Below are 26206 nucleotides of genomic sequence, written 5' to 3'. Positions count from 1 at the left end.
CAAGGACATGGTACAGCTTCGTCAGCAAGTGCCGTCAGTTCATGAGCAATTTGAGAAGGGTAACTTTGTGATGCAGAGATCACCTCACACTTTCTCTTCTATGGCTATGGACCAAGCCCATGAACAGATGAATGATCACATCAAAGGAACTGGTGGTGTGATTGGAATCACTGATAAAATCCTTCTGCTTTGATCAAGTGGATTACAGCTGGTCCTGAAGTTGCTTGAATCATCGACGAGTTTGAGAATTCATTTGGAATTACTTCCACAAAATCTACAGAGCACCATGATCAGGGACAATCCACTCAGTTGAAATTTGCCCAACATGTCAAAGCTGTGGTTGCAACATTTGAAGAATTAGGTAATCCCTTCACAGAAGATACAAATGATCTGATCATGCTGGACACAAAGGAGGTGATGACAGAAGATGCAATCTTTAGGCTGAGGAATGTGGAAGCAAATGGGCAGTCAAAATATCACATATATGCTGCTGAATGCTTGGAGCAGCGAGTAAAACCAATTTCAGACATCATACCAAAGAACAACATGGCTCCCTTCCACAAGATTTCACCCTCAAAACACTCCAGAACATCACACCAAATTAGGACTCTGAAAAGCAACTGTGAGTTGTTTGGCAGAATGTACATATCTTGTCAGTCCCGAGAAGGGGACATGGATGAATTCTTCAGTCATGAAAACCATGGATCACCACCTTCTCTATCAGACATGGGAGAACTGAGGCAGTGTACTAAATCAGACCTTATTGGATGTTTCGACAAGCTGGCTAATAGTACGGCTTCTGAGTGTGGTCCACCAGAGGTAGATGCCAAGATTCTCGATGGATCTGTTATAGTCAATATGCTGCTTCCTAACTCCTGCTCAACATTCGGAGACTCTGCTGAAAATGTGTTCTTGACTTATGTGCTGAGAAATCTGTAAAAAAACACAAAACGTCTGGATGTTATATGGGATCGGTATATTGACAACAGTTTGAAGAGTTCAACGAGAAAGAGGAGGGGAATGGGGAGCCGCATTATTGTCACAAATTCTATGCCAATTCCGCAGAACTGGCAGAGCTTTCTTTGCGTGGACCAAAATAAGAGTGAGCTGTATCATTACCTGTCACAGTGCATCGCTAAGTTGTCCACACAAGAGAAGGAGCTATATAGCACACAAGATACCAATGTCATCTCTTCTCAAGAGTGCAACATATAATCTTCTCTAGCTCCATGCAACCATGAAGAAGCCGATACGAGGTTATTCTTGCATGCTCTCCATTGTGCACAAAATGGCCATCACAGAATCCTGATCAGGTCAGTCGACACTGACGTTGTTGTCCTTGCAATTGCCATATTTCACGCTTTATACCTTGACAAACTATGGGTTGCATATGGAGTCAAGAAGCACTCCAGGTTAATACCGGCTCACTCGATTGCAAACAGTCTTGGGGAAAATAAGGCCAAAGCTCTTCTGTTCTTCCATGCCTTCACTGGCTATGACACGTCGTCGTCATTCAGTGGTATTGGGAAGAAAACTGCTTGGGACACCTGGACCAATTTCCCTGATATAACAGACACTTTCATGAGTTTATCCCAAGAGCCTTCATCAGTCTCAGATAAGAATGTGTCAACTGGAAAGGTTTGTCATACGTCTTTATGATAGAACCAGTGAATGCACCAAGGTGAATCAGGCAAGGAAGATTCTTTTCGCGAAAGGAAGACAAATGGATCGCCTACCCCCCATAAAGACAGCCCTCAAGGAACATATAAAGAGGTCGACATACCAGGCAGCACACATCTGGGGCCAAGTGCTGATATCTAAGCAGCAGTTACCAAGCCCATGCGACTGGGGATGGACGAAAAACGCCATTGAACAGTGGATACCTTTCTGGACAGCACTTGCCGAGGCGGCCAAATCCTGCACAGAGCTGATCAAATGCGGCTGCAAAAAGGCATGCAGACCACCATGCAAATGTTTCTGTGCATCTCTCCCATGCATTGAACTTTGCCATTGTGCAGGAACATGTTATCAGACAGAGTGAAGTCAGAACTGTATCCAGATCAGATGAACTACACTTGGGACAGTGTATATGTCATTTTAAAGCAGAAAGACTGACAATGGAGCATTTTAAGTGTGTTCATTGGATTCCTTGTGTGTGAAAACATTGGATTAGACTCTTTATTCATTTTGCTCGGTCTCTTGGTGACCGAGATATCATAAAATATTATATTTGGTGGCGGTCATTTTGAAATTCAAAATGGCGGCCGTAAATGTATTCTGATCAGGTGTGTTCTGCTCTTGTATGAAAGAACATATAAAAATGGACATGTATGCCAAATTTCACACTTTTTTCACAATCTGAACGATTTTTCTTTAACCTACTATACTATGGAGAATCTCTAAGTATTACTCACGTTGTTGTTCTTCTTGTGGACTTTTTTGTTTCACAGCCGACAGTTTTCATCGAAACTTCCTGAAACTTGGCGTATATATGTAAAAATACCCTGCGCAGACAAGTAACCATCTCCGATTTTGAAAATTCCTTCGAGAAAAAAAGTTATGATGTCAAAATATCTCCGCTAATGGAAATCGCCGAAAAAAATTATCTCCGAAACTAGGCAAGCTTTTTGAATTCTGTTTGTGGGAATCGAACAGGGCATGAGCAGAGATGAATTACCACACATATGATGCATCACTATGATGTCATATCAATTTTTATGACATCATTCCTATTTTTTGACATTTTTTATTTCACAACCCAGAGTTTTCATCGGATCTTCGTGAAACTTGCCATGTATATACAGAAAGCCCACGTGCAGGCAGTAACTATCTCAGATTTTGGAAATTCTTCCAAGAAAAAAAGTTGACGTCATAATATCGCCGCTAATGGAAATCGCCTCTACCATTATCTCCGAAACTAGGCAAGCTGTTTGAATTTTGTTTGCGGGAATCAAGCCGGGCATTAGCACAGATAATTTATCGCAAACCTGATGCATCACAATGACGCCATATTCGTTTTTATGACGTCATCATTCACCACACAGTCCACACAAGAGGACGAGGATCTTAGCTCATTTGAGCTTCTTATTATTAGTTTCCAGTGCTCATTTTATCCTGTGATCATTGGTGCTGTTATTAGTAAACACCTGTTGATCTGTTTTTATTAGTCCCCTTCCTCATGTCATTGATCTGCTGTTTATTTGTGCCCAGTGCTCATTTTACCCATTATCATGAGTTATAAGGTAACTGATTAAAGTGTTACCTGAGCCAAAAGTCCAGAAAAGTGACGTCATCGAACAAAAAAGTGGAAATTCTGGATCTTTTTGCATGTGGTGAATCCACATCTTCAGTTGGTAGGCTTTATAGCATTAATGAGTCAACAATTAGAACAATCAAAAAGTGAATCAGTTATCAAGGCTAGGGTGGCAGTTTCTATACCTAAAAGTGTTAAAATTGCCAATATTGTACGAGATCATAACAGAAAACATGGAGAAATGCCGAAGCATATAGATTAAGGACCAAAGACCGAAAAGATTGCCCCTGAGTTGTCCATTGATATGCAAAAAGGCTAAGCGGATTTACGACAATTTTGTGATCGTCGTGGTGGTGATGCAAGTCATTCAAGGCATACAGTGGCTGGTTTGACATGTTCAAGAGACGTTACAGTCTGCATCATGTGAAGATAACTGGGGAAGCTGCCTCTGCTGACCATCAAGCAGTTGCCTGCTTCCCAGTTAAGCCTAAATAAATGATGGAAGAGAAGGGATATCTGCCTGAGCAAGTGTTTTACACCAAGACTGCCTTGTTCTGCAAGAGGATGCCGAGCCGGTCCTTTATCTCGAAGGATGACCATGCTGCTCCTGTGTTCAAGGCAGCCAATAACATATTTATGCTCTGCCTCTGTTCCAATGCTTCTGTAGACTGTGTGGTGAAGCATATGCTCCTGTACTGCTCCAAGAACCCTCAGAGGCAGAACAAAGCCAACCCTCATAAATGAACTCTCAGAATCTCTGGAAAATACTTTATATGTATTTGCTGATGGCTCTACCCTCTGCCATGACATCCCTCATCCTCCATACAGGCACGCTGCAGCCTCTTCCCTCACACCAGACCCTGACAAAATCACAAGATGGTCAAACACTTAGAATATATCTTTCAATCCTGACAAATCTCACACTCACACTATCTCTCTCCAAAAAGACCGTCTGGCAGCCCCCCCCCCCTCTCCCCAATCTACCTTCTGAACAATCTTCCTTCCTATAACAACAATAATACAATAATTATTACAACTGTAATACAATTACAACTGTAATATTACAATTGTAATACAATTATTACAATAATTAACAATAACAACAATCTTCCTTAACAATCTTCTTAACAATCTACCTCCCCAATCTTCCTCTTGAGGAAGTTCAGTCATTCAAACTCCTGGGTTTCACTCTCAGCTATGATCTTTATTGGACAAACGACATTTCAAAGTTGGCCTCCAAAGCCAGCCGCCGACTGGGCATCCTCCGTTGTACAAAGTCCTTCCTTGGCACACTTCAACTCCGATCCACTTACAAGGTCTTCATCCCTAGCTTGATGGAGTACTGCTCTCCCCTCTGGGCTGGCTCCCCTGCCTCACACCTTGACGCTCAGCTTGAGGAATCTGAGGCGATGAAGCCGAGTCCAGGGGCCTATCACTTTGCCATTGCAGACAGGTCAGGAATCTCCCTGTCTTGTCCCACCTCCTTTCTGGTCTTGCACCCTCTGCTCTTTCTGTGCTTTGTCCCCCCCCCCCTCCCAGGTTTCTGCAGATTATACAATGTCCACCATCAACCACCTTCTGGTTAAACTACCTAAATTCAGGATCACTGTTCACCTCCACTCATTCATTCCTCTTTTTTCCCCACTTGTGGAACAAACCTTTACACATCTATCTATAATTCCAGCATTCTGTGTGTGTGTGTCCATCTGTCCGTCTCTCCGTCTGTCTGTCTGTGACTGCTGTTTCTCGACAACCACTCATCCGACCTAATTGAAACTTGCCAGCTATATTGCTGGGGACCTGAGTATGTGCCTTTTCAAGGTTTGATATTAATCGGACAAGTGGTTCCCAAGTTATGGCCATTCATTTACCAAACCAATGGCAGGATACGTTGCTGCGTAGGCGTGGCCGATGGGGAAAGGGCGCCTTAGTTACCAATGACAGGACACGTTGCTTGGCGTTTTGCACCCACAGTATCTATCTTCTATCTGTCTATAATTCCAGCAATCTCTGTTTGTTTGCCTTTCAAAAGGTTTGAAATTAATCGGACAAGCGGTTCCCAAGTTATGGCCAAGTTAGAGCATGTTCCCCATTACGGGTTACAACATACGGACTTCCGGATAGTGATGACTTACTGTGTTCTAATAATTTCTGGATTTCTTATGTGCATTAATAGATAAACACAATGCCCCAATCTAGTCGTCGTTTCGAGAGCGAAGGAACAGCCTGTGTGGTTGTTTGAAAGTTTGTTGTTTTTTTTGCACGTACGGCCACGCACGTACGGGCACGCGAGAGCGAAGGAACTGCCTGTGTGGTTGTTGTTTCTGGCACGTGGTTTGAATTATTATATATATATTTTTTTGCACGTACGGCCGCGCACGTACGGGCACGCGAGAGTGAAGGAACTGCCTGTGTGGTTGTTGTTTCTGGCACGTGGTTTGAAAGTTTTTTTTTTTATAATTTTTTTTTTGCACGTAAGGCCACGCACGTAAGGGCATGCGAGAGCAAAGGAATGGCCTGTGTGGTTGTTGTTTCTGGCACGCGGTTTGAAAGTTTTTATTTTTTTTTTTTATTTTTTATTTTTTTGTTTTGTTTTGCACGTACGGGCACGCGCTCGTTCTCTTAAATCTCACTCTTCACTCCAGTTCTTCAAGACGACTGTTCACCACAATCTCAGGTCGTCCCCAATCCAAAACCATGATTTTTCTACCCCTGTCAACCCACCACCCTCCCCAATCCCCCATCCTGCCAAATTTCCAGTTTTCCCTCATGAGTTTGCTTCTGTATCCATCTTGTTCACCCAATGCATCCTCTTCTGTCCCTCATTACTCCCCACACCCATTGCTTGTGCAAGTCTGCCTGTGTCTTGGCCTTCAACTCTGCTGTTAGTGTTTCCCCTCTTTCTCAACTGTTCCTTTTGTCCTGTTATGTCCTGATCAATTCAGTGTATTGATTCTATTTCTTACACGAGTCTTGACTGAAAACAGAAACAAACAAAACTAGAAGGGCACTCTGTGGAGTGCTTACCTCTGCCATGCAATGCCTGATCCACGAGAACATGTCTGGCCCAATACATTTTTGAAATATCATGCTATATATCGTTTTTGGCCCGATCTCTCAATGGTGAAGAACCACTTTAAAAATTCTACTAGCCTGATCTGGATCCAGATCTTCACCAAAATCTAATCCGTTTGTCCTTGTCACATACCCAACCTTCCCACCATATTTCATCCGAATCCATCTCCAACTTTTTGAGATATCCTGCACACAAATAAACAAACAAACAAACAGACAGAAAGGGGTGAAAACATAACTTCCTTTCCACCTTTGGTGGCGGAGGTTAAAAAAAAAAAAATCCACCTGTACTTTTGAGGTCCAACCCCAATGCGTGGGTTACTGCTGCCTTGTTCTTGGACTGGTTTAACAGTTTTCATCCATGAGGTGGAGTGGTACCTTGCATCAAAGAACCTGGCCTTCAAAATGCTGCTGATTTATTGATAATGCTCCCAGGTACCCAGAAGCACTAACGTTAGAGCATCCTAACATCGAGGGAGTGTTTCTGCCACCCCCCCCTCCTCACCCCCCACCGCTTGCTCTAGCCTCTTGACCAGGGTGTTATCGTAACCCTCAGTTGTTATTACAGAGACGTGACAGAAGTAAATAGACACCATGATTTTTGAAGAATTTATTGAAGGGACATTTGAAGTATATTTGATCCATTTTAATACATACATTCACTATATGTAGCAGGATATTTCAAAATTGTGGATGGGTTATGCCAAAACTTGGTGTATAATTTGGGTAGGTGACGAGAACAAGTCGATGAGAGACGTTAACAATCTGGTGGCATAAGGTACGGCTAAGGTCCGTCCGGATGCAGATCCGGCCTATCGAAGGGATACAAAACGTAAACTGTTCAGCCTGGCGGAGGGAGGTATGTGCTCTACTATTGCTGTTCTACTTAATCTGTTTCACCACAAGACCCCTTCTTGATCCAAATTGCGAACATTGTTCTAAAACTGTGCTTAAATGTATTTGTGACCTTCAGTGGAGGGCTTTCACGTTGGATTTTGCCAACAAATTCTCTCTTACGTAAATTTTCTCCTGCAATAAGTGTACAATGCCCATTCTATGGATTAGGAGATGGAAACACCTGCTTATGCCTATCTTAAGTGAAACGTTTGGTCCCTCAATTCTTGGTGTTCAGGTCGTTATTTAGACTTATTTTTCCTCTCCAGTTTTCAGTTTTTATGTATTTATATTATGGCCATTGTGTTGCTTCAAACCTCCAGACTTTCGCTGTGGTTAATTTTCTTCATGCTCAAGCCAAATTAGCCATGTATGAAACCAAGAGAAGTCCCGAATACAAAATTACGGGTCAGTTTCTGACGTTGTTTTTCAACTTTAAATCCATAATTTTGAGTCTTATTACCTTGGATCTTTCCTATTACTCCCTTTGCAGTCAGCTGTACTATTATGATAAACTCTCGTGTGTACACGATGCTCTTTGTAAAGTTCTGAGGATTGCCACGAAATCAACCTGTAACGGGTGACCTTTTAAAACCAATATCCAATGTGATGTCAATGGTTTCTTCTGCTTTGTTTCATCAGTAGAGGATAAATGGGGTTTCTGAGGTATCCATACAAATGAATGGGAAAAAGGGAAAAACTCTCTGAATCAATGCCGAAAAAGGCCAAAACAGGAGACCGATTTCCTCCACCTCCCATACAAATTAATGGGAAAAACTTTCTGTCTCGAGGCCCAAAAAGCCTAAAATAGGCGACTGATTTCTTCCCCATTGAGCAAATGTTAAACTGAGACTTACTGATTAAAGCACTTCTTTCCTTTCATATCTTCATTCCACTCAGAGTCGAGTATATTCACTTAATCAGAGAGACATAAAGAGAGACATCACCATAGACATCACCATTTTTTGATCACCATCGAGTATATTCACTTTATCTCTTCAAGCACGAAAGAAAAAAGCTATTCCCCATTCGGTTTCTTAAAATGCAGAAGTGTTTTTTTCAGAGCACAGTCGTGCTGCAAAAATGAGGAAGTATTCTCTGTCCTTGTCTCTCGTGGTTAAATCATCTGAACACTAACAGGCTTTTAAACGTAGGTTTTATCAAAATCATTTAAAGCATTTTCATTTTCGTGTTAAAATGAGTCATTTTTGGAGTCAGCCAAGCTGCCTCGCCAAAACCATTCTATTTCTGTTTGTGGAAAATACGCTTTGGAAAAACCATTGTTGTGTCACATCTCCCATTACGTCATCAAGTTCCTTATTTAAACCAAGATGTGTGCCGAGCATGTTTCATTCAGAGAATGGATTGTGTGGATGAGTACTCCGACCTTACGAATCTATCGTTTTCACAAGATGACAGGTGAGATTCTCAACCCAATTTTTTTGTTGTTGTTTAAAACAGAATTAAATCACTATGCAACCAATAATTAGTTTGACTTTTTTCAACAGGTTGTTCCGAATCAGAACATCATTGATAACAGATGTGGAGAATGAATTATCTGATTTACATGACGAGTGGATAAAAATGAACGGCTTTCTTGAAGAGATTAATTCGTTTCGAAATCAACTGAATGATATTATTGTTGACTGGAAAGAATTACTCACATAATCTAACGTGGAATGAATCGAGGTGAGGAATTATCACTTTGTCTCTGTCTTTCTGTCTCTATCTCTGTCTATCTGTCTCTCTCTCTCTCTCTGTTTCTATCTGTCTCTCTCTCTGTCTCTATCTGTCTCTGTCTCTGTCTTTCTGTCTCTCTCTGTTTATCTCTATCTCTCCATCTCTCTCTCTCTTTCTCTCTGTCTCTCTCTCTCTTTCTCTTTGTCTCTCTGTCTGTGTGTCTATCTGTTTCTGTCTCAGTTTGTCTCTTTCTGTTCTTCTTCCACACAACCTTTTATTTGGCTTGGTGGTAATTTTTGAATCCGTGTTTTTTTTTTTTTTTTTTTTTTCAGCATTAAAACTGAATCGTACATGAGCTGTGAAACGAATGAATTTCACAACTTTGAATGGGAAGATGTTGAAATTCCACGGGGTGATGATTCATTTCCAACTTGTTCCAGTTTAAATGCTCATCTGGAGGAATCTGACATGACATTATCTTCTGGAGGTAAATGTTATATTTATTATTTTAATCACATAATTATGTAATTATCTTCATATACCCTAATTATTCTTCACTCTTTGTTTTGAACAGAACATGTTGATCGAGTTTCAAAACCAAAACAAACCATCAGACTGCTGCGAAAGAATATTTTGTTCAATGTTATTGCTTTTGTTTAATTATAAATGCTTTCCTTGTAATTATCTGATTTTGAATTACAAGAAAAGAATAAAGATGTAAAGGAAAGGTGGGGGTAGGTGCGCTCCCCCAACGACCCACCACCCCCCTCATCCCGCCCCCTCCCTTCCCCGTGTGTGTGTGTGGGGAAGGGTGGGGGGTGGGATGAAGGGGGTGGTGGGTCAAAGGTGGGGGCGCACAGGGGGTAGGAGGGGTTTATGTGGGTGGAGCTTGTGTGGATGGGCGGGGCTTGCGTGGGTGGAGCTTGTGTGGATGGGCGGGGCTTGCGTGGGTGGAGCTTGTGTGGATGGGCGGGGCTTGTGTGGGTGGGCGGGGCTTGTGTGGGTGGGCGGGGCTTGTGTTGATGGGCGGGGCTTGTGTTGATGGGCGGGGCTTGTGTGGGCGGGGCTTGTGTGGATGGGTTGGTGTGGGCGGGGCTTGTGTGGGTGGGTGGGGCTTTGTGGGTGGAGCTTGTGTGGGTGGGCGGGGCTTGTGTGGGTGGAGCTTGTGTGGATGGGCAGGGCTTGTGTGGGTGGAGCTTGTGTGGGTGGGGCTTGTGTGGATGGGTGGAGCAAATTTTTCAATTAAATAAACATGTGTGGAACTAATTATGTGGTTTTTGTGGGTGGAGCTTGTGTGGATGTGGCTTTTGTGAGTGGAGTCCAAAAAAAATTTTTTTTTTCAATTTATCTTTGTCTTAAAGGTTTTTTTCAATTTTTCTTTGTCTTTTGCAATTCCTGTGAATAAAATGAATCTAAAATCTCTTCCCCCTTTAAATTATATACATTATAGGTCCAAGTAACTGCATCTATTACATCAACGATTTAAAAAAGTTCATTTGTCCATCGTTTAGTAGAACCTTTTTTTCAAAATGAGATTTCCACCTGTACATTCTTACTATATCACCAACTTTAAACTTAGGCTTTCTGACATTAATCTCTTTTTCATATTCTAATTTTGTAAATGTTTCTGATGGTTTAGTATTTGTTGAGGTGTGGATCGTATCATTATACTTGTCTACAATATCCTGAATTAAAGATACCCATTGTTGAGAACCGAGTTGAGTTAATTTTTTATATAGTCTCTCTTTTAAAGTGCGATTGAAGCGTTCAATAACATCCGCTTTTCCTTCATTAAAGGTACTGTTTAATGTAATGTTATTTTTTAAAAAAAAATTCATAAATGTTTTGGTGTAGAACTCTGTACCCTCATCAGTCCACAATTTTTTAGGTTTTCTCTTGCTTTTATTGAATATCTGCTGGAAGGCTAACATGAGTGTATTTCCCATTTTGTTTTTCAAAGGGACGGCCCATGCATATATACTCCTCAAATCAATAACGGTTAAAGCATACTTGTACCCCTTATCATTATTGAGTTCAATCAAATCAGCGGACCAGATATAATCAACTTCCTTGGAATAAACCTTCCTTCTCTGAAACTTTGTGATAATTGGTTTATGTAATTCATCAGCTAATTGCTCTTCAATCTTAATGATATCATTAGAGCCTATAAGTTTTTTTTTTTTGAATTGCCAAGCCCAAGTTTCAATTTAGCACTGATCATCTTCTTCACTATGAACCTATCAACTTTTTCTCTTAGCGTTGGATTTCGTATCAGAGACAAATTATACAACATTTCTCTATTGGCTTCATGCTTTTCTTCCAACGTTGTGATATTTCCATAATCAATATCATGCCTCATGCACACTTCATCAACCCTATTGATGGATTTGCTCCACGGTTTAGGATTGTCAACCTCATCTAATCTTTTATCCAAGTTTGTTCCTGGACCACAGAAAGAATACCCTGGTAGATATAATTCCCCTGGTATTCCAGTCATTGTAAATTTACTTCCTGATAAAAAAACTTTTGTATTTCTCCCCCACGTTTGTGTTTTGGGCATTGACTTTTTTGAGCCACACACCGAACATGTACCTTTTTGTATAACCCGATTATTTTTACTTTTAAAAGATGAGATATTTTTAGTATTAGTTTTCTTTTTACATTTGAGACAATAACTCATTTATGTATGAGAAAAATTCCTCCAGAGTGCAAAAACTTTTTTAGTTTCCAACATGCACATTTGAATCTTAATTTTTAAAACATAAAGAATCCTTAGAAATGCCTTCCACTGTCTCCTCCATTTATTTAAGAAAAAAAAATGAAAAACTTTAAAGTCAATCACACCAAGGAAAGCGATGTTAATAGGCTTGACGCAAATATTTCTAATAGACTTGTCAATTCTTTATTTTCCTCCTCGGTGCATTGAGATTTATTTATTTTCTGTAATACCTCCATTCTTTTTTTAATCTCCCTGGTTTCCATATTTTTATATTTATTCATTTTCTATGCCTGGTGTTGGGTTAATGGTTAGGGTGGTGGGCTTTGGATCCTCGGGTCCTGAGTTCAAATCCCGCTCAGCTGTTGAATTAATACCAGGTGGGGTTAACTCAGCCTGTCATCCTTCTGGGGTCGGCAAAATGAGTGCTAGCATGCTGGTATACTGTGTCGGAGTAGCGACCCGTCCAGGATTGTGCCCAATAGCCAAGGAGACTGCTTAAGCAGCACCAACGCTCTGCACAGAGTATGGTCCCAATCTCCTCCCCCTCATTCTCTCTCTTTCCTCCCTCTCCCTCTCTCTTCTCCCTCTCCTCCTCTCTCTTCTCCTTCTCTCTCTCTTCTCCCTCTCCTCCTCTCTTCTCCTTCTCTCTCTCTTCTCCCTCTCCTCCTCTCTCTTCTCCTTCTCTCTCTCTTCTCCCTCTCCTCCTCTCTCTTCTCCTTCTCTCTCTTCTCCCTCTCCTCCTCTCTCTTCTCCCTCTCCTCCTTTGTCTCAGTTTCTTCAAATCCTTCCTCGTCCCTTACTATCCTTGAATCACTTACACTCCATAGAATATCATACATTTATTCATCAGGATTTCTTGTTATTCCTGTATCCAAAATAAAAATTTTTAATTTTGTAAATTGTAAAATGTAAAAAAAAACATAAATTCTTATGTTGTAGAACATATTTATTAAAATACCGAATATCCTTTTCTTGAAGGTATGCTTGGACACAGAAATGATAATTTTCTTGAAGCCTTCTTGCTGTCATTTATGTATTAGAAATATATGACAGATTAATATAATGACAGGAAATACCCCCCCCCCCATCTTCCCATCGTTAAATGATTTTGTATTTCCTTACTTATTATAATTAATCCTGTTATTTGTGTTTTCATGATCTAAACTATGGCAAAACCATTATTAACTTTTCCCTTATTAAATTCTTTCATTTGTTGTTTGCGAATCATGCTTCCACAATACTCATTCTCGGCACCAGGTGGATAATATTCTTCCTTACGAGACCGATTTAATTTTTCCAGGTCTTCTAGGTCAATTTTAAATGACCAATTATACCCTAAATCATTCATATATCCTCATTGTTCTATTCTCATACAAACGATACGCCCTTCTTTATAAAATTTTATTTCAATTGGAACTGTGAATTCTGTATGACCCGGAGATAAAATCAACACTTCTGTATCTTTGGAATATGCCGCCGTTTTATTTAAGCATATATATTGTGATAAATCACTTAATCTCACCAAGTCATTCGCATCAGTCGGGCTTGGATAATTTATTAATTTATAAGCATTTTTCATATAAATATTTTTTGTTATACTATATTTCTGTCGTTCAGCCTGTTCCTTTGCGTAATAATTTGATAAATCAATATCCAGTTCTTGGGATACACCAAAGTTGAACTATCTTTTCCAACATAAGTCATTTATATTAGATTAAAAATAATGTAATTAAAAAATTTATTTTTGTTGAGTTGAAATAACACATATAGACATAATTGACCACAACACTTGGAATTTAATTCTTGGACTTGAAATGTTTAATAAACACCATTCCGTAAGAATTTTATTACTTCAACAGGTGGTGGAAGACCAAAACTATCAAAATAATATTTTTCTTGACTATTAAAAATACAAACCCAATGAGAACCGTTTCCATTATTATCTTCTAAGTTCATAATAATATTATTTGTATGTTTCGACACGTTTGTTAATTCATCTCTCATACAAATATCCGCATTATGAATTTTTAATTTCTTACAATATTTTACAAGTTCTAAATTTGATGTTGCATTCTTTCCAAATTCTTCAAACCATTTATCAATGCTCATTTATTTATTAGAAAGATATAATCCATTACCCCTTTTAGTTAATTTTACACCTGCTTGTGCGATAGAAGAAAGCATATCTCCAACTAACATTCTCTCTTTATCAGGCAGACTTTCAAGTTTTTCAGCAAAATCTACAATTACACCACTTCCACTAATTTGTTTCTCCAACTCTTTGTTATGTCTTTCCAATTATTTTTGAGCCCGCAGTTGAACCTTCCTTTTGTTGGCAGTTTTCACCGCTGCTGAAATACCACCCGTCAATGCTCCAGCCGCACTTAAACCAGAAAATAAAGGAATTAGTAATGGGAGAAATCCTCCACTCGTCTCTCTTATTGAATATTTCTTCAACATTGGTTTTACCATTTTAATTTTAAGTGAGCCAGTATCGTTCAAGATTTTCACCTGTTCTCTTGTGAGCAAAACATCAATTCTTACTGCTCCTTTTCTCTGAATTGTATTAACGTTAATCGTACAAGGCTTTTGATTTTGAATTCAAGATGATAGTTTACGAAGATTGATTTGATTAAAATATACCCCAGTTGGTACTGTATCATTCATTTATTTAACAAAAAAAATTATGTGAGACTAATCATAACACCATTATCTGTATTGATCTGCAATTCCGTTTCTTCCAAAAGCAAACAATATGTATCAACTTCTTCATTCTCTCCTCTTTCAATGTATAGGGAAGTATCCACTCGATTGGAGTTTATAGTTTCCTTTTGAGCACTTAGGTCAATCGCATACATTGTCTGCAGACTTTTAAATGCTGTCATATCCAAAATAGGTTCTTTATTTCCATTGCTTTCACATACCTTTTGGTAAGACTTGTATGCTTCAGCATAATCATTTTTTTTCCCAATTAATTTCCAAACTATCTCGTGGATAAAATGTTCCATTTCGAGAAACATGAAGTTGTTTCACCTTAGCATTATCACTCAATGTATTATTCTTATCAGTAGCAATATCACCATCTGGTTTAAAAAAATGATCGACAGATATCGTGGCTTTCCTTCCAGAACACCCAAATTCCACGTGGAAGTGGTTTGGTTCAGTTTAATGTGTTGACATCTTCTTTTAAGGTATAATACATTGAGTGGCTTCTTTGAGTGGCTTCTTTGAGTTGTCTTCTATTCAACATCTCTTCTGTTTTAAGATTAGGAGTATATTCACGAATACACCAACTAATTTAATCAATTACAAATTTATTCTGAGCAGCAAAAGCATTACCAAGACCAAAAAGTAATCTTTTTTCATAATCATTCCTTTGAAGTTGAAATCTAATTTTATGACCATACAGAACTTTATCATGATCACAAAGTCCAAATATACCTTTAAGAGGAACTCCCACAGTAAAACTATTATCTGCTTTTGTATCATCATTATACATTCCTTTCCTTTGACTATATCCAGGGTCTGTGTTTGTTCCCGTTGACATATCAGGAATAAAACATTTGACAGCCCCCTTTCCCATTCTATCACTGAATGAATATAGTGCAAATTTTAATCATTTCAGATGCAGCAGAGACATAATCAACTGCTTCAACTTCTTGTGTTCCAATGTACAAACGAACACTATCAAACATTTTCCAGAATAAATCATTTACGAGTGTAGCGTTTGTGTTATTTGCAGCCTTAGTGAATGTAAATTTACACAACAAGAAACTTTCGGATAGATTCAAAGAAGTTTGTTGATTATTTATTTCAAAACTTTTTGTTCCATTTGAATTCCAGTCTGTTCCAGTTATTGCATTTACCTTGAAGTAATCTTTTTTAGTGGAGTTTGAGATGACAATGGTATCATCCAAATCATAGATACTATCAATTGCTTCCATACTTGTATTTATTTTGGAAAAAAGATGTTAAAACTTTTGAAACCCTGGCCCAAGTATTTGAATTATTTTTTCTCGTTCTTGGGGAGACAACTGAGTTTTGCCTTTTTTAATTTCTTTTATTGCTTGTAATTTATGAGATTGCTTTTGGGCATCTTTTATACTCTTTATAGCACCTGCTACATTTCCCACAGCAGAAGCAGTTGAACCAATTAGGTCTTTATGTTTAAGAATAGTTGAACCTATACCCATTAGAGTATCAATTATCCCATCTCCTCTAAATTGATGTCTGACACCCCTTTGTCTCTTTGGTTTATAGTATCCTCTACCAAGATACATACCTTTACCCTTGTAGTATGGGGAAAGGAACATCCCATCCCCTGTAATTATTTTATATTTTCTCAACTCTTGTTTCCTCACAATAACCATCGTATTTATTTATTGGAAAACTTCACGTAGGTGAATTCTGATGGATATAACTTCTCCATTAAAAGAAATCATGCGTTTATCTTGGTCGGTTATCCTAAAATTTACTCTGTGTATGGTTTTTCTTGACACAGGCAGATAAACCAGATTTTTGGGTTCCACATTGAATTTATAACCAATTGGAGTTGAGTATGTACTGAATGAAAATATTGTAATTGTTTCTCTTCCATCATTATAAGTGCCATCAATCAAATCACAGTGAATTAATACCGAATTTATGCCTGAGGATATTTGAATGACATTATCACTGAAAAAGTCCCATTAGTTTCAATCTTTTTTGAGGAGAAACCCAATAACTCTCTAATTGAATTATCGATTGGGAAATCAACCTTGTAGTTATTTTTAAGTTTAATTGTTGATTTTGAAGTATGTTTTAGAATATCTATAACAATATTTTTTGGTTCATCGCCCTGTTCTTTCATAAGACAAGCAATTTTGGAATATATTTGAGAAATCTCATATGCTCCGGATGAAACTGTTCTCGTTTTGTATCCACTTGTCATTTTTCTCGGTGATATTAAATAAGGTTTTATTTGTTTCCATGGACAATAAAGATGCCTCATATTCTTTTGTTGCGTCGTTGTTGTGGGTATGGGAATGAAGATGTGTGGTCGCTTGTTGTGAAATCAAAACTAAGGATTGTGCTTCTCATCTTATTTAATATGAGATAAAATGTCTTTGTATTGACATTTATTAATTCTTTTCATATTCATCAACTGGTCGAAAATTGCTGATGCTTCATTAAAACAATTGTTATTTTCAGCCTTCTTACTACCTTACAACAATAACAGTCTATTAACTCATTGTGATGGGTCATTTGGAAGAAAACTAACACCTGAACCAAGGATACTTAAAGCCTGAACAATGTGTTTCTCCTCATTCTTCCTACTTTTACCAGATAGACTAACCCGAAAATTAAGAGAGTCCAGCAGATCAATATTTACTCTATCATCATTATTTTTCATATCCAATGGTTTATCAAAATACTTTGATTCATCCCTCACAGTTGAACCTTGTCTTCCATCTTTTGTGAGAAGAACATTAATCTGGGAGGTTGGTTTAGCAGGGGGGTGAGCACAACTCAAGAACTTTAATTAATCATTAAATATCAATACCTTTTCTTGAACAAGATGAAATATTGCTGGTTGTTCTGTTGCAATGAGTCCTGCTTTGGTTTTTGAATCCGCTGAATATTCATTGTTTTGAAGAGCATTCACAATATAATCAGGTGGTTGATTTAATCTCTTCCAGTTGTTGAAATAATCCTTCATCATCATATTCTAATTCTCCTATATGCTCTAATTCTTCCTCCACCATTTGACTAAAATCTTTTAACCATTGAAGTTTTTTAGGAGTATATTCTATTGTGGGAACTGTGGAAACATCTATAATTTTTTCTTGGGAAGTTTTTAAAAGTGGTTAAAAAAATTTCTCTTGTTTTCTTTCAAATGCTTCTTCACCCGTTAGTTTCTGTCTGCGTTTCTTCTTTATGTCTTCCTGTTGTTTTACAACTTTTGAAACCAACTCTTGATGTTCCTTAAATCTTCTTGCTCTTTCTTTCACATCCATTTATTTATTGGAAAATATCATTTAATGAATTGTAAAGATCAACAGGGAAATTTTCCTTTTCTTCGTCATTAAAGTAGAGGTGTTCAAATAAATCCTTTTATTGAAATATTTCATCAAATTCTTTATTAACATTGCTACGAGTTGTAATTTCTTCTTCACTAATACTTGTATCTCTGCTTTTCATATGTTTGCATTGAGTTTCTTCATCAACATCAAAACCGAATGATAAAATTTTAACCCCATTACCACTCAGATGTTTAATAATTTGTCTCATTCCTTCTGGATTAGTTTCTAATATCCCAAGATCACCAGATTTTAGTTTCTTTAACTCACTCTTTCAATGTGAATATTTTGTTGCACCAAGAGAAACCACCTCAAATATTTGACCTTCATTCCTCAATCGCATATGTTCCTCTACTGAAATATAGTAATGATCTTCACCTTCTACTTCTCCAGGTCTTCTTGCTCTCGTTGTTGTCGATACAATGCGCATCACGGGGTGTTTTTCAAACAAATTTACAATATTTTCATTTGTACTATACAAGAACCTTGATTTATGAAAGTTTTTTTTCCAGAAGCAGATTTACCCACAATATTTATAATAATAGTTGTCATTTATATCTGTAAATATATCCCTTAATATCTCATCTTGTTTCACAACAATATATTTATATTTTTCAGTCATGTGCTTCATATAATCCCCAAATTCCTTTTTACTACATAATGTAGAACAATTGTCTCTCCAAAAATTGTTTCTATCTATTGAATTTAACTTGAATAAAATGAAAGTATTGGCATTGTTTCTTATTGAGCAACGAGGGAGTTGAAAGTATGATTGACTAAGATAAATACAATTACAAGAAGAATGTCTCCCTCTTGTGTAGTAGCTGTCCATTACCGTTTGGTTTCTCTCATTAACACAATCATCAAAGATAACGAGGTTCTTTTTTGATTTATCCAAATCTTGGGGAGAAGGTATATAATCCGTATTATCACTAAGAATACAAGTTTTCAGTTTTTGATTTCTTTTTATATCTCTGTGTATCACAAAATAGTTGTATTATATCTTCAATGTTGTAATCATTTCGTTTGTTTTGAAGTTTAAATAAACCTATTATATCTTCTTTTTGAAGACCAGCATTAAAACCTTGTGAGAGTAGTTGATACTCAGGTTGAAAACTTGACTTTGTGAAAATTATTAAATTATCATCTTATATATTATTTCCGAGTTTGTGGCTTCTTGTCACGCTATCTTCGACTTTGTTCTGCGCTCGAGTAACGTGATATTTGGCTTACATTATCTCAAAGACCATATGAGGTGCATGGTACAAAAAAGTAAATAAAATGGTTCTGAAACAATGAAATCGTATTCCACTTACTGCATTAAAGTAAAATTACTACTGATACTCTGCATCAGTTCCTTTCTCAAACACACCCACCCCAACATGTCGCGCAGTGCGCGGGTTATGCGAGTAATATAAAAAGTTGGGAGTAAGGAGCATCTTTCAAAGTAAGCAGGGTTTTCCACATCTGCTTGAACCAACTATGAGACATCTTAATGAATTTGGAAGATTTTTATGGTTGTTATATTTTATCTTATTTTCCCAAATGGGTAAAAAATCATTAATTTATATATCTGGAAAACAGGTTATTTAATTTTTTATCGGCTTTTTTGGAAACTCTGTGTTTTATCCTAAGTTCAGGTTTAATTTCAAGATAATCCATTATTTTATTTATACAATATCTTGTGTTGATATTTCCCTGAAAATGACAATCGTGAATAATATATAACAACAATCCTTTGAACATTTCTCGAATACATTCAGTTTCTTCCATTGTAAGGAAAGGTGTGCTATCACCCTCATACTTTACATTCATTTCTCTAATCAATCTTGTACAGTAATTCATTTTTGGTGTAAATCTAAAAGAATTATATTCCTTTTTATATTTTTTATTATCATTAATTAGAAGATAATCACAGAATATACATTGTTTAGAGGCTTTTGACTGTGTTTAATCCCACTCTCTCACATGCAGGACAATTCTCAAATTTGTCATATGAAGAATCAGGGAATTCAAGACGCTCAAAATCTCGTAAACTATTCATATTTATAAAGTGAAACTTTACTTAAACTAAAATTCATCTTCGGCACTTTCACAATCATCCATAAAACTACTTTCATAACCATCGTTTGAACACAAACTCTCGGTATCATAACTGTCATCACTTTCATAATCTTCAAAATCTTCAGTTGAATAATGACTCATTTTTAATTAGTAGAAAAAACATTACCATCTATATCTATATACTTTTTTTCATTGACAGATTCAACTACTACATTTTTTATATTAAAGGGAATTTTAAAATGATATTTAACTACTATTGAACGAAATGTCATTTCACCTGATATATTAACATCCTTTATTTCATCACGATTTACATCTTTAGAGTTGTTGAAAAAAAATACAAATTTGTCCTTGCATATTACAGATGGTCTTATCTTTTCTTTCGAAAGCTTCATCCAAAAGGTTTTTCTTTTCTGATACTTTCTTGTTTCATTGCTTTTTCTAGTTTTGAATATATTGCCAGAAGGAGAGGAGAAACTTTTGTTAGAGCTACTTTAATTGATGTTCTTCCAGATATACTAAAAAGCCCTTCCACTGAAGGAAATTGAAGAACTCGTATTATTCACCATAATTGTTTTTATCCAATAGTTGTTATATTTATCTTTGTTCAATTTTACATCCTCGACATATTTCTCAGTATCTTTTACAAATGAAGAGATTGATTGGAACTTGTCTTTTGTGTCTTGATGCATTGTATTTATTTAGTGAAAAAAGTTGGAGGATAAAATGGTTTTAAGCACAGATTCACCTATAAATTAAACAAAATTTTCATCAAGAAAATTTTATTTTAAGCAAAGTTTTGTTCTATAAATATGGTGAATACAACGTACTGCGATGTTTGTAATCATGAATATAAATGTTATCAAAAAACACCTTCAAACCAACAAACACACATTCAATCTTTTCAGACAAATATCTCCACTTGACCAAGAAACAAAACATTGTGATAGATGTAATAATGATATTCTAATTTTTATTATTATAATAAACACCTTCAATCACACAAACACAAGAACAATGAAGAAAGGGAAGGTGCCACTAAATTCTCCATTGAAAACACTGATGGGACATTTGAAGGGCATATAAAAATAAGATTGTTTCGCTTTCAAGACTCTGGACCATCTTCAATCATGGAAATCATGGTTAAACAAAGTATTGAAACTATAATTAAAAACACATTAAGTGAAATGAAAACGTTTTAGTTTTATATATGGGAGTAAAATTGAATATAGTCATACAACAATATGGTAACGAAACTGCTCCCTATATGAGGACAAACCCTCACTTTATCTCATGATTTCAAGATTTTGTAAGATGTGATGTTTACGATGAACTCCAGAGACAAGAATAAGATGTTGATAACACTGTAGTAGGTAGTGGATTTACTCTTACAAAAATAATCTTTTTAGATGTACACATCTGAAAATCAGATCCTCTTCAAGCTTCTTCTTATATTGATTTACCAAAAGAGATAAAACTTAAGAAAGCGGTTGTTAATATTCAAAACAAAGATAATAAATGTTTTCTATGGTCTGTTCTTGCTCACTTACATCCTCCACAATGGAATCCTGAAAGGGTTGAACATTACAAGAAATACAAGCATACATTAAATGTTAAAGTTTTAAAGTTTCCAATGTCATTGAGAGATATTCCTAAATTTGAGAAAATGAATAATCGATCTGTTAATGTATATGGATTAACAGATACAAACAAAGTTCAGATATTAAAAATTTCAAACAACTATAAAAATGATGAAACACACATTGACCTTCTCTACTTTACTTCAAAGGAAAATCACATTATGCTTTCATCAAAAATTTATCAAGATTTACCAAATCACAACTGTATAAGAGAAAATGTAAAACGTATCCTTGTAAGAGATGTCTCAACTCCTTTCACACAAAAGAACGATGAAATCAACATTCAAAATATTGTAGTCATCAAAAATCAACCATAATCAATTTACCAAAAGCAGGTTCAAACATATCATTCAAAGATTTTAACAAATCTATAAAACATCTGTTTGTGATATATGCTGATTTTGAAAGTATCCTTGAATAGATAGATACTGTTTCTCCAAATCCAAAGAAATCATACACAAATAAATATCAAAAACATACTCCTTGTGGTTTATGTTATTATATCAAATCATCTATTGGTGATGAATACAACAAGTTAGAACTTTATAGAAGAGAAGATGCCTCAGAAGAGTTTTTAAGATGATTGGAAAAGACTGTATAAGACTAAGAGAAATAATGGTTAAAACCTATAAACCAATGTCATTAACAAAAGGAGAGATAAGACGAAGAGAATAATGGCTAAAACCTATAAACCAATGTCATTAACAAAGGGAGAGAAAAAGGAATTTAGAAAGAACAGTATCTTTCATATTTGTGAGGAGAAAATTGAGGGAGACATCAAGGTTAGGGATCACTGTCATCTTACTGGTAAATATAGAGGTTCAGCTCATTCCCGTTGTAATCTTAATTACAAGCCTCCAAACTTTATTCCTGTCTTTCTTCACAATGCTCACTATGACACACATCTATTTATAAATGAACTTTCAAAGACATCTGGAGATATTTCTGCCATTCCTAACACAGTTCAAAAATACATCTCATTCACAAAAACAATTCATACATCCCCCATAACCCATATCAGATTTCTTGACACATACAAGTTTATGTCAAGTCCATTATCTAACTTAGCATAAAATATTAGAAACTTACCGAATCTTAAATCACATTTCTCAAATCAAGAAGAGATTGATCTCTTATCACAAAAGGGAATATATCCGTATGACTATATGGATTCATTTTAGAAGTTTAAAGAAACAACTTGTTTCAAGGGAAAGTTTCTATGGAAAGTTAAATAAAACTCATATTTCCGATAGAGATTATACACAAGCTAAAAAGGTTTTGGAGAAGTTTAATATAAAGAATCTTGGAGAATATCATGATTTGTATCTTAAAACTGATGTATTGTTATTGGTTGATGTGTTTGAAACTTTTAGAACAGTCTGTCATAATAAAAATTCTTATGGATTAGACCCCGTTCACTATTACACAGCCCCGGGTTTGGCTTGGAGTGCTATGTTAAAAATGACAAAACAAAATGTGGAATTAATCAGTGATATAGATATGCTTTTCATGATAGAGAAGGGTAAAAGAGGAGGAATATCTCAAGTATGTTTCAAGAGATATGCTAAAGCAAATAACAAATATCGTCCTGATTATAATAAGAATAAGGACAACTCTTACCTGATGTATTATGATGCTAACAATTTGTATGGGTGGGCTATGTTTCAATCTTTACCTTATGGAAAACTTAAATGAGTTAAAGAAAAACATTATGAAAAAGTTTTACAAGACATTGTTGTCTCCTCTCAAAAAGAATTGGATGAAGCTGAAGTTGGATATTATTTTGAGGTTGATTTAAAATATCCAGAACTTCATAACAAACATAAAGACCTACCTTATGCCCATGATAAAGTCCAAGAAAAGAATGGTTAAGTGATTATCAACAGTCATTCAATATAAAAGGTAAATCTCCAAAAAAAACCACCTACAACATTAAATGATAAAGAAAGTTATGTTTTACATCAAAGGAACTTGAGACAATATTTATCTGCTGGGTTGAGAGTGAGAAAAATTCATCGAATTTTGAAACTTTGTTTAAGTCATTGGTTGAAGAAATATATTGATTTTAACACAAAAAGGAGAACAGAAGCAAAACAACTTTTGAGAAGGACTTTTATAAATCAATGAATAATGCTGTATTTGGAAAGACTATGGAAAATGCTCGGAATCGACAAAACATAAGACTTGCTACATCTTGGAAACAGGCTTCAAAGTTAAGTAATAGACCAAGTTTTGAATGAGCGGAGGTGTTTTCAGAGAACCTTTGTGCTCTTCATTTGAAAAAAAGAGACTATTGAAATGGATAAACCTATTTATATAGGAACATCAATTCGTGACTTGTCAAAGTCGTTAATGTCTGACTATTACGATGATAATTTAAAATCAAAGTATAAGGATAATGTGTCATTGTTATATATATATATATATATATATATATATATATATATATATATATATATATATATATATATATATATATATATATATATATATATATATATATTGTTGCGGATTCGCGCCCGCCGGCGTGCGAGCGGCTACGTAACTCGAATCGCGGCACGTCGCCCACCGGACGGACAATCCCGTCGTGACCCTCTCGGACTAACGCCGGGAACCAGTCACGGGTGGACCTTTCGGCCTCACAACGATCGTGCCAATCGGCCCCCCGCGTGGGATAGGGTTGCTCGCCAAATTCGACCTACCTAAGTACCCACACGGAGGGTAGACCGGGCGATCGCACCTCGCCGCAGGTCGACTTCGGACACGGGCCACTTTAAGCGACCCGTTCCGTACTATCGGGATAACCGAGCGGTGTTATCGTCAACCTGGACGGTTCGATTAATTATCGGGCGTTTTAGCCCACGACCAACCCTTTACGTGAAGTAAGATGGAGATTCAATTAGAGAAAAGACGAAGCGAAACGGGAAAACAGTTCAACATAAAGCACATTTATTTCGCGATGAACGGAAAGCACACATATACAATTAAACCAAAAGCAAATGTAAAAGAAGAAGAAACACACAATAATACACAAAAAGCAAATGTAAAAGTGAGACACAATGCAGAGCTAACCGACTACCGAGCACATGGCAACACATACAGTTTTACTTCACAGACGGCGCCGACAACACATACTCAAAGCAAAAGAAAAGGACCACCCTCAAGGATGATGGGGGCAGACGGGCCTGGGGCCGAGACCGCGTCGGGCCTACCCGTCTGATGATGAGCCGCAAAATGGCGGTGGCGCCCCGACTCCGCGGGCCTCGCGGACAGTGTCTGGAATGGGGTGGGAACGGGGCCCCCTTCTCGCACTATCTCAGCGTGGGGGGAAACAGGAGGGGGGTTGTTGATGCTCGGGGGAAGGAGGATATCTCCCTGGCTCGGGTCCCGCGACGAGTGTCTCCACCACGACCTCGGTCGCGTTGCCGGCCTCTCCTCTCCGCAGCTCCCCGACTCTGACACGAGCACCCCCTCGACCGCCTTCGCCGTCGCCACCTCTCCAACTCTCCACAGCTCCGTCCAACTGCCTTCTCCGACTCCTCTCTTGACTGGCTCTTCCCAACTCCACCGACTGCCTTTTCGGCGAGCGAACGCGGCCCTTTATAGCCCCCGGGGCCTCGCTCCTTCGCCTTCGACCCTTTACCTTCGACCCTTCACCTCTAGCTGGCTCCCCATTGGATCGAGGAAAAGTGGGCGTGAATGCTTTTTGATCCATGAATTTGCATATAGCGATATTACTCCAACGCACCTGGAGGCGGGGCCAAATCGCCCCACGCTCGCCGATAGGACGGAACAGAAGTGGGCGTGAGTCGTTTTTGATCCGTTTTCTTCGGAAAGGCTGTGGTGTTTCTGCACCCGCTGCTCGGTGCGCGCCCTGCACGAGTCCAGTATCGGTGCCCACAAGCGGCGCCGGAATGACGGTGATGCGATGGTTGCGAGGGCGAGTTGTGATGGTAAAGGTCGTGGCTGTGGTTGTGAAGCGGCGTTGCGGTTGGTGGTTGTTGTGTGATGGCTGTTGAGACGTGGTTGGTGGTGGTAGTAATGGCTGCTGGTCCAAAATAAAGATAGTAAAAGAAAAACGGCTATCTAGAGGGGTCGCAGCCCGAATGAATGACATTTATTCCCTCTAAACAACGGGTTTGGGCCTAACTACACATATACTTACAGAGATATCTCACCTCAGGGACCTGAATGGTGGTTTGCGAATTTCGTCAACCACAACAATATATATATATATATATATATATATATATATATATATATATATATATATATATATATACATATATATATATATATATATATATATATATATATATATATATATATATATATATATATATATATATATATATATATATATATATAGTTTTATATTAGAAATTAAGACAAGTGTTGTATATGAGGATATGATTGATAATATTGACATGTATGATACAAGTAATTATAAGTCTGATAGTATGTTGTTTTTATTAAAGAATAAAAAGGTTATTGGTAAGTTTAAGGATGAGTTGGGTAGAAAGGTCATGAGTGAATTTGTGGGTTAGAGATCAAAGTCTTATGCTTTTATGTATATTGATAATAACAACATTGAAAGGTGTGATAAGAAGCTAAAGGGAATAAAGAAAAATATAATCAAGGAAACAATAAACTTTAAACATGATTACAACTGTTTAACCTTAAAGAAGGAAGAGTACAGAAAAATGAATACAATAAGAAGTTATAAACATCAATTATATACAGAAGAGTTAAATAAGAAAGCATTAGGAGCTTTTGATGATAAAAGATATATTTTAGAGAATGGAATCATGAGTATCCCTTA

General features: G+C 37.2%; 1 protein-coding gene and 1 long non-coding RNA gene across 5 annotated transcripts in view; both read left to right on the top strand.

The window, feature by feature from the left end:
• RASA1 (RAS p21 protein activator 1) overlaps nucleotides 1-26206 on the top strand; it is a 142227-nt gene that overhangs the window by 47899 nt on the left and 68122 nt on the right. The window lies entirely within an intron of this gene.
• LOC147030030 (uncharacterized) lies at nucleotides 955-9630 on the top strand. Its single transcript, XR_015056178.1, has 3 exons — nucleotides 955-8911; nucleotides 9235-9389; nucleotides 9477-9630. It is a non-coding gene; the product is annotated as an uncharacterized LOC147030030 (long non-coding RNA).

The sequence above is a fragment of the Eptatretus burgeri genome, chromosome 3 (genome assembly GCF_056783735.1).
Source record: "Eptatretus burgeri isolate ZD-2024b chromosome 3, Ebu_testis_v1, whole genome shotgun sequence".
NCBI lineage: Eukaryota > Metazoa > Chordata > Myxini > Myxiniformes > Myxinidae > Eptatretus > Eptatretus burgeri.
The sequence above is the reverse complement of the archived record's forward strand: the minus strand, read 5'-3'. Positions and strand labels throughout refer to the sequence as shown.